Raw genomic sequence first — 11,954 nt, 5'->3', positions numbered from 1 at the left:
TACAATCTAGTGCTGTAAGTCAACGACCGTCATCAACAACGATGTTCCTCAATCTATTATCAATTCTGTAACTAGACTTACCCACACCCGTTTGCAAAATCGTTTGAAATTGATTTTTCATCAATAAAAGAATACGAGTTGATATTCGTATTGCACTTTATACGAGTAAAACAAAGCAAAATATTTTTCTTACAAAAAAAAATTTTAAATCTCATACTAAGTGTGGTTGTTTCAATTAGTTTGGGTCAGTAATGTGGTTAAATTAGTAAAAGATCTAGACTAACAATAATAAATCTGTGCGGTTACAAATATGTTTACCAATGGTTTTTGTTTAGCGCATTTTCATGCTTTTAGCTTTCTCTGTGCACTATGATCCTATCACTTTCTCAGTGCACTATGATCCTATCACTTTCTCAGTGCACTATGATCCTATCACTTGTCTTAGTGCACTATGATCCTATCACTTGTCTCAGTGCACTATGATCCTATCACTTGTCTCAGTGCACTATGATCCTATCACTTGTCTCAGTGCACTATGATCCTATCACTTGTCTTAGTGCACTATGATCCTATCACTTGTCTCAGTGCACTATGATCCTATCACTTGTCTCAGTGCACTATGATCCTATCACTTGTCTCAGTGCACTATCATCCTATCACTTGTCTCAGTGCACTATCATCCTATCACTTGTCTCAGTGCACTATCATCCTATCACTTGTCTCAGTGCACTATCATCCTATCACTTGTCTCAGTGCACTATCATCCTATCACTTGTCTCAGTGCACTATGATCCTATCACTTGTCTCAGTGCACTATGATCCTATCACTTGTCTGGACCAGTTGGGAAAGGCTTAGGGGGAGAAGGGGGGTTACTGTGCCAATGTTACTGTCATTGTTATTTTAAATGCATAAAAAAAATTGTTCACTCAGGGCTCAAGCCTCCTCTAAGGGACTAATTCAACTTATACCACACCATCTGTCAAGTACCATTTCTTTCCCTTATTCGATACCAAACAAAATAATTAATCACCAAAACTAATTGTTATTTTTTTTTATTGATAATAAATAATAGTGCACAATTTCAACTTGATCCAAGATTGGGTGTGGCAGAAATAACGTGTACAAATGTGTTTCCAGACAGACAGAGTGAGTTGATATAAGCTTTGTAATAATAAAATGAAACCTATGAAGATTTGTCCACTTTGGGCAAATGATATTTTAAAGACAAAACCTCGAAGGTTAAGGCAGAAGGTTAGGGCAGAAGTTTAGGTCAAACTAGGCAACAATATACGCACTAACACAATGACGACCAAAGCAGCTGTGATATTGCCATTGTTATACAGTTTATATAGATGATTTTCAATGCGACAGTTGTATTGGTTCCTTAACAAAGTTTACACGTGGCTACCTGCTCACAGAAACTCAAACAGAAATAATATGTGGCATTTTCTGTGGCATTTTACGTCTCGAGAGACGATCTTTTCCCTTTGCAACTTCTTGTGTGACTAAAGAGGCCAATCCTTGATACACAGCTGTGGTCACAGGTTGGGCATATATAATCACCAGGCGCGTTGCATTTTCACCCTTCTTTCTGCTTCTGTTGTGTATGACATCTGCAATCATTGACCCTTCCTTTATGCTGTCTCTCTGTTACGTCTTCATATTGGATGAGACTCTTTAGACATGAAAACGACAAATCACAGTTTATAAATACTTTACTCTTTATTAATACTGAAAACACTTTCTTGCTCATATTCCTCCATTTTGGTTCTTCCTTTCTTTCAACACGCAATCGCACCATTTCACATTCACACTAAGATGCGCACGTAACACCCCCCCTGTTTAACAAGTTCGATGCACATCGAACGTCCAAAATACAAATCACTGAATATATTATCAGACTATTCCAAGTTAAAAAAATCGGTAACATATAAAACCATAATGTAATAACTAAACAAAATCAAACACAATGTCATGTTAATACCAATACAATCCCAACATGAAATAACAATTATATTCATCTCAATAATAACTGTTATTATGAGCAATTGAAACCACTTCTGTTAACATTTATCTATAAGTAATCATATTTCTATCAATACAATTCCCCACTCATAATTGTATGCCTGTACAAAACACCATCATTCCAGTCGTAATCAAATAGTTAACAAACAAAGTCTATCTTGCTCCATGCATATTGTAACAACAATATTCAATTCATTACACATATATTTATTCATTGTAGAATAGAACAATAAATAATGTCCATCATTCCTACCTTTTCTAATCATATATAATTCTAACATTATTGACATGCCATCCTTTCTGCTTCCCTCCTTTGCAATGATGTCCCATTGTGATTCTACTACCTAATGATCTAGCTGTACTGTTTTCTAGGCTGCTAATATCCCTCTCTTTTCTCGTATACGCCTCTTCACTATTGTACCTTGAATCCTTAATTCTAATTAACTGTTGACACTGTGTTCTAATATGCCCCCTTTTCCCACAATTAAAGCATAAGATGTATGGATTTGTACGTCTGTATGTGGGCTTATATCGCTTTCTCTGTACCACTGATTGCCTTACTTGACTTTGATTTGGACCCATTCCTATTGCATTGCTTTCTACCTTATCTGTTAATTCTTTCTTCTCGTGCTCTCTGCTACCCATGTCATCTGATGTATGAGATCTTATGTCTTCTTCCACATCCCCATTTCTACCTCGCATAGACTTTATCCCATAATATTTCTTCCAATTCTCAATCTCCCTTACTGAACATATTTTCACCCCATGAATATTCCCAATAATTAAATCTATCTCACCCTGATCTACAACACAAGCTTCCACTGTCCCCTTAACATACGGTGTGTCTATACTAACTTTAGCAATCGGTAATTGTACAATATTCCCATTAAACATAACACACTTCCTAGATTCGCCTGTATATTCATGGTCTTCCACTAAATTCTTATTCACTCCAATAATAGTGCTCCCAGTATCCCTGATGGTCTTGGCTGCCTTGTTCCCTACGAATGTCTGAAAAATCTCCAATGTTCCAGTATCAGATGACAATGATAAGCCTTGCTCTATTCTACCTTTCTCCCAGTCCTTTCTTTCCTGTCTGTTTCCTTGATATCTTCCGTTGCGGCTATCATTTTGTCTTTCATATGTACCACTTCTATATTGTCTATCCTGTGTCTCCCTTGTTCTGTGAGAGTTATTCTGTGTCTCACATGTTATGTTAAAGGCAACTATTTCTTCTATATCACTGCCTCTAGATAATTTCTTCTCGGGATGTGCCACTTTATAAGCCCTTATCAGTCTTACTATGTCTTCTATGGATTTCGGTTTCCTCTCCAACAGAAATATTTTTAATTCCTCCTGACACTCGTACATCACTTTGTCCAGCATGAGAAATGTCTTAAGACTGTCAAAGGTTTTTTCTACCTCAGCGGTTTCTATCCAGTTATCGAAATGGCTGCTCATTTTGTCCAAGAAGGTCTGCGGGTCATCCTCTGGTTCTATCTCACAATTAACAAACTGTTGGCGATAGAAAGCTTCTGTTTTCCCGAAAGTTCTAAGTAGTTGTTCTTTCACAATGCTGTAGTTACCCTGGTTCATACATATTTTTGAAGGCACCTCCGCTGTAAATGATCTCGACAATAAGAATGTCCATTTGTCTTCAGGGTACTCCAGTTCTCTCATTTCTATCTCGAACTTCTTCAAAAAAATGTCTATGTCCATTTTGTCTTCGTTGAATATCAAACCTTTATATTTTGCCAGTTTATTCCCCGTAGAGTCACTCTTTCTTTTATCATTCTCTTTTCCTTGGTCTGTTTTTAACTTTTTCTCTGCTGTCTCTTTTTCAAATGCTAATCTTTCTCTTTCAATGGCGACCAATTCATTTTTCTTTTCCCTTTCAATTGCTACTATCTCCTTATCCTTTTCTCTTTCTCTTTTGTCCTCCTTATCTAATCTCTCCTTTTCTTTTTCTCTTTCCATCGCTAATCTCTCCTTTTCTTTGTCTCTTTCCATCGCTAATCTCTCCTTTTCTTTGTCTCTTTCCATCGCTAATCTCTCCTTTTCTTTTTCCCTTTCTCTTTTGTCCTCCTTATCTAATCTCTCCTTTTCTTTGTCTCTTTCCATCGCTAATCTCTCCCTCTCCATTAACCTTTCTTGTACGTATTTTCTTAGTTCTGCCCCTTCAAGCTCCAACAACCTTCCCTCTTCCTTCAACGCTGCTACCTCAGCCTTGTCCGCCATAGTTGATTACTAATAATATCGAATCGAATGTTCTCCTGTCTCTAGATCTAGACTATACTATCTCTACTGTCTGCTGACAGGAGATCCCCTGTGAATAGAGGGATACGTAGGTTACCTTTGCGTTGGGCGCCACTTGTTACGTCTTCATATTGGATGAGACTCTTTAGACATGAAAACGACAAATCACAGTTTATAAATACTTTACTCTTTATTAATACTGAAAACACTTTCTTGCTCATATTCCTCCATTTTGGTTCTTCCTTTCTTTCAACACGCAATCGCACCATTTCACATTCACACTAAGATGCGCACGTAACACTCTCCATGTGGATCTATCCAGTGCCATCTCTTCCCAGCTGCCAGTGTCGATTTTGAAGAGCTTCATGTAGCGTTTGCATACATCCATATAACGTAAAAGTGGGCAACCAGAGGCTCTCCTGCCTTCTATTAGATCGCCATACAGAATGTTCTGTGGAAGTCGACCTACTGGCATTCTACGAACGTGGCCAAGCCAGCCAAGGTGTCTGCTGCTGATAACAGAGCGGATGTCCTGGCACCCTGCTCTTTGTAGCACTTCCTCATTGGTTATCTTATCTTGCCACCTTATTTTAAAGAAATAATAAACAACATGGAATAACAAAACTGTCTAATACTAAAGGGAAAAATATAATAAAAAAAAAGAAAGAAATGATAATCGATTTTCATAAGAACGAAAATGAAAACAGACTTTCTTAGATAGCTCAGAGAACATTGAAATCGTCCAAAAACTTAGGTACCTTTGCAGGGGCGGACTGGGTGTCAACATTGGCTCGGGCATTTCTATACAATCCGACATATACATATTGTATATCATATGATGGACATCCAATTCTAGGCCTGCTTGTCTTTAAAATCATTATGTTAAGTTGGATAATGTATCGATAACTGCACACGTGCATACAGTGGATTCTTTATCTTTTTAAGAAATATTTAGACCTTATGTTGGTTTTTTATCGCTAAGTGTGTAGGCCCTATAAGGATGAAGCCAACAAGTAGCATTGTATATGTAAGCCCTATAAGGATGAAGCTTACAAGTAGCATTGTATATGTAGGCCATATAAGGATGAACCCTACAAGTAGCATTGTATAGGGATGTAGGCTATTACATTAGTTCGGAAAACGTGTTAAGATTAAATTAGCATTACACTGTCGAGTCTGTAAAAGATTTTTTTAAACACGACGCTCAAATAGTATCTTTTATAAGAGAATGTTATGAAAATTTTAAAACAATTTCATACGTGTCAAAGTGATTATTTCGGTGGCCCTACCGGCCCATTCTGGTACCGGCCCACTAGGCATTTGCTCATATAGCCAGTCCGCCCCTGTACCTTGGTTGATAAACTACATTTCAAAGCCAATAAAGATTATAAAACCAAAAAGTACAAGCACGACAAAGATTAGAACTACTATTGAAACTAGGATCCTTCCAGGTGAGACTAAAAAGTGGCTTTGTCAATCATCATGCTTTCATCGGCAGTATCAATATCTCTTCCTTATTTGGTTATCTGAACATTCAAAATAAAAATATGCTTTAAAAAATCCATAAATGATGCTATCAAGATAATTGCTAACAAACATACTCAGTAGGCTATCTATTCAAGGAAAAAAAAAGAAAGCTAAAAATATTTTAAATATTAAAATTCACCCTTGTAACAATAAAACATCACAGATAAGATTCAAATCATAGAGGACACAGGTGGTGCATCAACTATATAAATTTCCTATTAGTGATGTGAATTTCCCAAGTCAGTGTAAGTGAAACTGTACGAATGTAGGCGACATTTCGAATGTATTATTGTCATTTGTTGTATTGAGTGTCATGCGCTATTTGAACAATACGTCTACTCTAGGATTCTTTTCCTCTTCAGCTCCCTTCTTTTATTCTTCTTACTTTCTAGTTGTATGTCTTAACAGTCGGCAGTCCCAACCTCAGACTCCTAGGGCCCAAGCATACATAATTAGCTTCCTCTAGGTCTAGAAAGCACTGTATCAAGGGCCTTGACTCGATTCATGAATCAGGGGTGCTAAGTGGGATACAGCTGCTGAGATTTTCTGCATTTCACAATTAGAAAATCGCTTTCGCAAAATCTGTAGGACCACAATATACTTTTTTTTCTCCAGATAAACAAAATAGATTTGATTTCGTTACCTTTTGACTCTATTGCTATGTTATTGTTGTTGTTTTTTTTTTTATTTCTTATTTATATATAAATCTATAGAACCATGAGTATTTTTTTATGAAAAAGGGAGAGAAGCTGTTCACTTAAACTATATAAGTAAGTTGTCTCTCTTTGTATTTTATCTCCATTACAGTAAAATCTTACCATTTATGTATTTGGAAGTAGAGAAAGGTGACATTCTGACTGGATACTATAAGAAATTTCTAGCTGGCTGAGATTCAGGAGTTAGATTAGAGATGTGGTGGTATCAATGAGTAAAAAAAAAAAGTAAAACTCCACTTTCAGACCTATGGGGCATCTGATGTGAAGGTCATCAGTTTCTGTTTGTGTGTGACGTGTGCCACTTCAGCTGATAAGTATTCTGAGGCAGGGTTAGGGTTGTAGGCAAGTCTGTGTGTGGAAAGACATCCCAAAGCCCGACTGATTAGGTCTTCCAGGGCAATGGGGTAGTCCACTAAAAATATCCACTTCCACTGACACCACATTGAGATGGAAGTCCTCGTCTTTTGACATCAGATGCCACCTAAAAAATGGCATCGTGAACACTCTATTGAATAAAAAAAAAAATAATAATAATAGCATAATTCCTTTTTGTGATATCAGCCAAAGGGATAGTGACTAATGACGTTGCAGACATCTTCGAGACCCTGAACATTGCTAGGAAGATTTTCATTATTTGTCAGATAGTGTAAATGCTAAAGACTATAATATAATAAGAAAATTCTTATGAGGAAAATCTTAAAAGGACAACAGCGAATTTCGTTTCTATTTAATGAATCTCGATTTTGGCAGCGCCAGAGAATTTGTAATAATGAGTAATAATAATAATATCACGATCCCACAAAATAAGAAAAAAAAGTGAAAATGAAAACAGAACAACATATGAAAACCTAGGCTTAGAGATTTAAGCGACAAGGAAAGTTCTCTAAAATAACAATATAGGCCTACCCAGTGGCTATACCAAGGGGAGAGTGACAACAATATAGGCCTACCCAGTGGCTATACCAAGTGTAGAGTGACAACAATATAGGCCTACCCAGTGGCTATACCAAGGGGAGAGTGACAACAATATAGGCCTACCCAGTGGCTATACCAAGGGGAGAGTGACAACAATATAGGCCTACCCAGTGGCTATACCAAGGGGAGAGTGACAACAATATAGGCCTACCCAGTGGCTATACCAAGGGGAGAGTGACAACAATATAGGCCTACCCAGTGGCTATACCAAGGGGAGAGTGACAACAATACAGGCCTACCCAGTGGCTATACCAAGTGGAGAGTGACAACAATATAGGCCTACCCAGTGGCTATACCAAGGGGAGAGTGACAACAATATAGGCCTACCCAGTGACTATACCAAGTGGAGAGGGACAACAATATAGGCCTACCCAGTGGCTATACCAAGTGGAGAGTGACAACAATATAGGCCTACCCAGTGGCTATACCAAGGGGAGAGTGACAACATTATAGGCCTACCCAGTGGCTATAGCAAGGGGAGAGTGACAACAATATAGGCCTACCCAGTGGCTATACCAAGGGGAGAGTGACAAATGACCTCGCTAGTATATTCAAGGCCCTAAACATTCCTAAGAAGATTCTCGTTACGTCAGAGATCAGTACTGATGCACCTGCCACATCACAGAAAATTCCGCATTGGAAACTGTTACGGGAACTGCAATCAACTGTGTTTCCCTCGAATCTGGAGCCTGGCAGTGCCAGAGATAAGAGATTAGTTCACTTCTACAATAATAAGAAATAAGAAAATCCCGATTGAAGAAGGACAATTAATGTGAACACCACCAACTATTGCCACTTTGGCGTAAATACGGAACAGTTCACTTTGGTCAACTTGCAACATTTATGTGATCTATGTTTGTGTTTGGGTGAGTCACCTCAGCAACGGATCTCCAGGGGTCGCCTACAATTTGTGTGCCTCTTTTATCTTTTTTTTTTTTTTTTATTTCATTTTGTATTCCATATTCTAATTGTATTGGTCTATGTCATATTGAGTTTGAATAATTTGTATGCATGGATCGCTGCGGGTTCTGGTATTAGACATGAATACAATCAATGGAGTGTAAACACGAAAATATTGTCCGCGAATTACCTGACTGGTTTGGTTTGAAACCAGGAAGTCGAGGACAAAAAACAACAAGGTCGATGTGTTCTAAAAAACATAAAACAAGAAATTGTAAGACGTTTTGCTTTTATGCCACGTTAGATTCTCGGGGGGGGGGGGGGAAATTACTATACATTTCAATTAAGACATTTTTTAGAAGGTGTGTACATTTTAACGTCAAAATTTGAAAGTCTTTGTGACACCGCCCCTTTTAACTTTCCGAAAAACTAGTTGCATTTGTCTGGATTATATGTCAATGTATGTATATTTTTATTTGTTTATGGGATAGAGATAGATAGATAGAAGATAGATAGATAGATAGATAGATAGATAGATAGATAGATAGATAGATAGATAGATAGATAGATAGATAGATAGATAGATGGATGGATGGATGGATGGATGGATGGATGGATGGATAGATAGATAGATAGATAGATAGATAGATAGATAGATAGATAGATAGATAGATAGATAGATAGATAGATAAGATAAATAGATAGATAAGATAACCGAGGAGCCCTGGGTTAGATCCCCGGTAAGTCTACCCAACTCTAATGTGGAGCCCTGGATTAGATCCCCGGTAAGTCTACCCAACTCTAATGTGGAGCCCTGGGTTAGATCCCCGGTAAGTCTACCCAACTCTAATGTGGAACCCTGGGTTAGATCCCCGGTGAGTCTACCCAACTCTAATGTGGAGCTGACATGATAAACTTCGTGCATCTAAATAGATAAGCCTTACTTCCTTTTCCCTCCTAAGCACTGGCGTATCCGGGGCGGGCGCATTTTAGTAGAGAAATTATTTACTTATATTAATAAAAGTATAGCATTACCCACCGGCTACGCCCGTCGATTTGGTTTCAAGCTATATATTGTTTATTTTGTAATGGACCCATCTCTTTTTGTGCTTACTTATGTTTTCGACCGACCAGTAAATTTGAGTATCACGTTTCTCCTTTCCACCCAACTCTCAACAAATAGTCCTATTTACACTTTGTAACTTCTGCTTCTCAGACTTCTGCTGCTCAGACTTCTGCTGCTCAGTTATTTCGAAATATTTGATAGGCTCTTTGATATTTTTGGGTCTTGGCTTTTTTGTTTTTTTTAGGCCTACATCCTGCAAATCATAATGATCTATAATATCTCCGACTCTAAAGTTCTGGATTCGTTAGTACCCCTAAGATAGCAAGGTCTGAAATGAATATCTTTACAAACAGTTTAGACTTCTTTCCTTCTCTAGGTTAATGTTGTTGTGGATGTAGTTCTATTCACTAGAAGTTGAAGGTAGGTACGACGTGTAGGTAGCACATAAAGGAAGAAGGTAGTCCAATATATTGCGCACTTGACATTTAGAAACTCTGTGTTTGAGAGAGTGTGTGTACAAGTACGTCACGTAATCTTGAAGTATAAGTCGAACAAAATAAGGTCTTACTAAAAATATTGGTTTGTAAAATGTTAGACAGGTTTATAATGCTCCTTCAGTGCTGAAGATAATCTACTTCCTAGTCCAAACCTCCCGCAGGACGACGGTGGATGGCAGGAAGCAAGGTATGAACCCTGGATCATCAAAACGACCGAACAACAGTCCAGCGCTTAAACCAAAAGATTGGACGACTATATTAGTAAGACAATTTGTCTTATAAACGATTCCAGACTTATAATAGAGAAATTGCCCTACGATGTGTTAACCATTAACCTAGTTACCGTGCAAAATAGATTTGCGCCAGACGGATAGTTTGATTCCACCTTCACGGTCTTTCCCTTGTGCTATGCCGTTGATTCCGGGTTATTTACAGGTGACTTTGAAAGTATGGGGCAGAGGGACAGATACCGAGAAATGGGAGAGAGGCTATTGTGGATGTAACATGATCACTTCCTGTTCCTAGTCCAGAAACTTGAATTACACCACGTAATAGCTATGTGCTCTCAAATTATATAATATATATGTGTGTGTGTCAGTTAGTAAGACACCATGTACAACTTAGGCAGTAAAAAAAAAAAAAAACAAGCCTGCAGACTATATGCCTACCTATATGTGTCACACTACATTGTCCAGGAAAGTTACAGGTCCGGCTATTCAACACTATATCCCATTAACATTAAATGTAAACGTATGACAAATATCCATTAGAGTCGGGTGGACTCTAGGAGGAGGGGGGCTTTGCAAATCTCCAAGTTAAAAATCTCATTCATCGGACTAGAAAACCAAGCGCTTTACCAGTCAGCCACCACTCTCTCCCAACCCAAAGTCTTATCGAATGAAAGAGTTTTTAAAACCTCTTCTACTATTCTGTTGACATCCTCTTAACTCCCTACAAGTAGACTGTATCTACTCAACTGGGCGCATCAATTGTCTGCCAAGACACGAGGAGCCATAATAAAATAATATCTAGGAATATTTCAATATCAAGTGGCACATTCTTTCCTGACATCCGCAAGTCACAGCTTTAGACGTTATTGGCACCACATTTTGGACACAACGGATTGAAACAAGTCGTCTGCAACTAAATATAGAGTTACGGGAATTCCTGCTTATCTCCCTTCAGCTTCTACCCTTTTGCGTTCACATCTTCCTTGTTATTCGATACTTGCATTATACAGAATCGGCAGACCTTTTTTTTTACCATATAGATCTGTACGATAAGTTAAATGTTGAATCGAATCTACTTTATTATCATGCAAAGTTCAAGTGCCATTTAAAAAAAAGGACATTTAACTATTGTATCTGTGTCAATGAAGGTAGGTTAAAGAATTCGTTGACAATCTTTCCACGGTCAGTGTGCGCAGAGAAGAGAATCATACCTTAATTAACCAGAGTCCTAGTCCTGTAGTGTCTTTATGTTTAGGATTACATGTTTCTTGTGCTGAAAGAAGTCAATGATATAGTGGATGATATCTTGAACTAATCTAGGACAGCAAGACACAGCGAGGTCAGGTGTGTGTTGACTAGTTGGACACAGCTCAAACAGATTGACAGTCTAAGGTAAGAACAAATCGTCAAAATTATTTGTTCCTAAAAGTGATGTTAATCAAAAAATTAAGCAACAGAACCATATTCTAATGTCTATGGTAACTTGTAGAAGACACTTAAAATAAGACAAAAAAGACAGATTTCCTAGTTAATGTGATTGCTTGAAGGAAAGCTACTGTGTTTATTATGAGGGAGAGCATGAAATAATTGATGAATATTACGTTTATGTATAATATAAAGTAGAACAGAAAGTAAGGTGTGTGTATGTATGTATGTATGTAGGCCTATGCATGTAGCCTACTATGTATGTATGTCCCGAATAAAAATGAAAATCCTTCGACCAATCTTGATAAAACCTGGAAAATGTTTCTTAGATTATGG

General features: G+C 37.7%; 1 protein-coding gene and 1 long non-coding RNA gene across 6 annotated transcripts in view; one reads left to right on the top strand and one right to left on the bottom strand.

Moving 5' to 3' along the window:
- Positions 1 to 4,718: 4,718 nt before the first annotated feature.
- On the bottom strand, positions 4,719 to 10,853 carry LOC129921795 (uncharacterized). The gene is made up of 3 exons (XR_008773776.1): positions 10,632 to 10,853; positions 5,711 to 5,808; positions 4,719 to 4,866 (listed from the first exon to the last, which is right to left on the bottom strand). It is a non-coding gene; the product is annotated as an uncharacterized LOC129921795 (long non-coding RNA).
- Positions 10,066 to 11,954, top strand: part of LOC106074351 (uncharacterized) — a 118,810-nt gene continuing 116,921 nt past the window's right edge. For 3 of the 5 annotated variants that reach the window (XM_056004666.1, XM_056004665.1, XM_056004663.1), the window contains exon 1: positions 11,220 to 11,585. The gene's annotated coding sequence lies outside the window, so the exon portion shown is untranslated. Of the gene's footprint in view, positions 10,225 to 11,218; positions 11,586 to 11,954 lie in introns of those variants that run through there. The other 2 variants (XM_056004660.1, XM_056004662.1) reach the window with 2 other exon arrangements.

The sequence above is a fragment of the Biomphalaria glabrata genome, chromosome 11 (genome assembly GCF_947242115.1).
Source record: "Biomphalaria glabrata chromosome 11, xgBioGlab47.1, whole genome shotgun sequence".
Classification (NCBI taxonomy): domain Eukaryota; kingdom Metazoa; phylum Mollusca; class Gastropoda; family Planorbidae; genus Biomphalaria; species Biomphalaria glabrata.
Note: the sequence above shows the minus strand (reverse complement) of the source record. Positions and strands in the feature narration are given on the sequence as shown.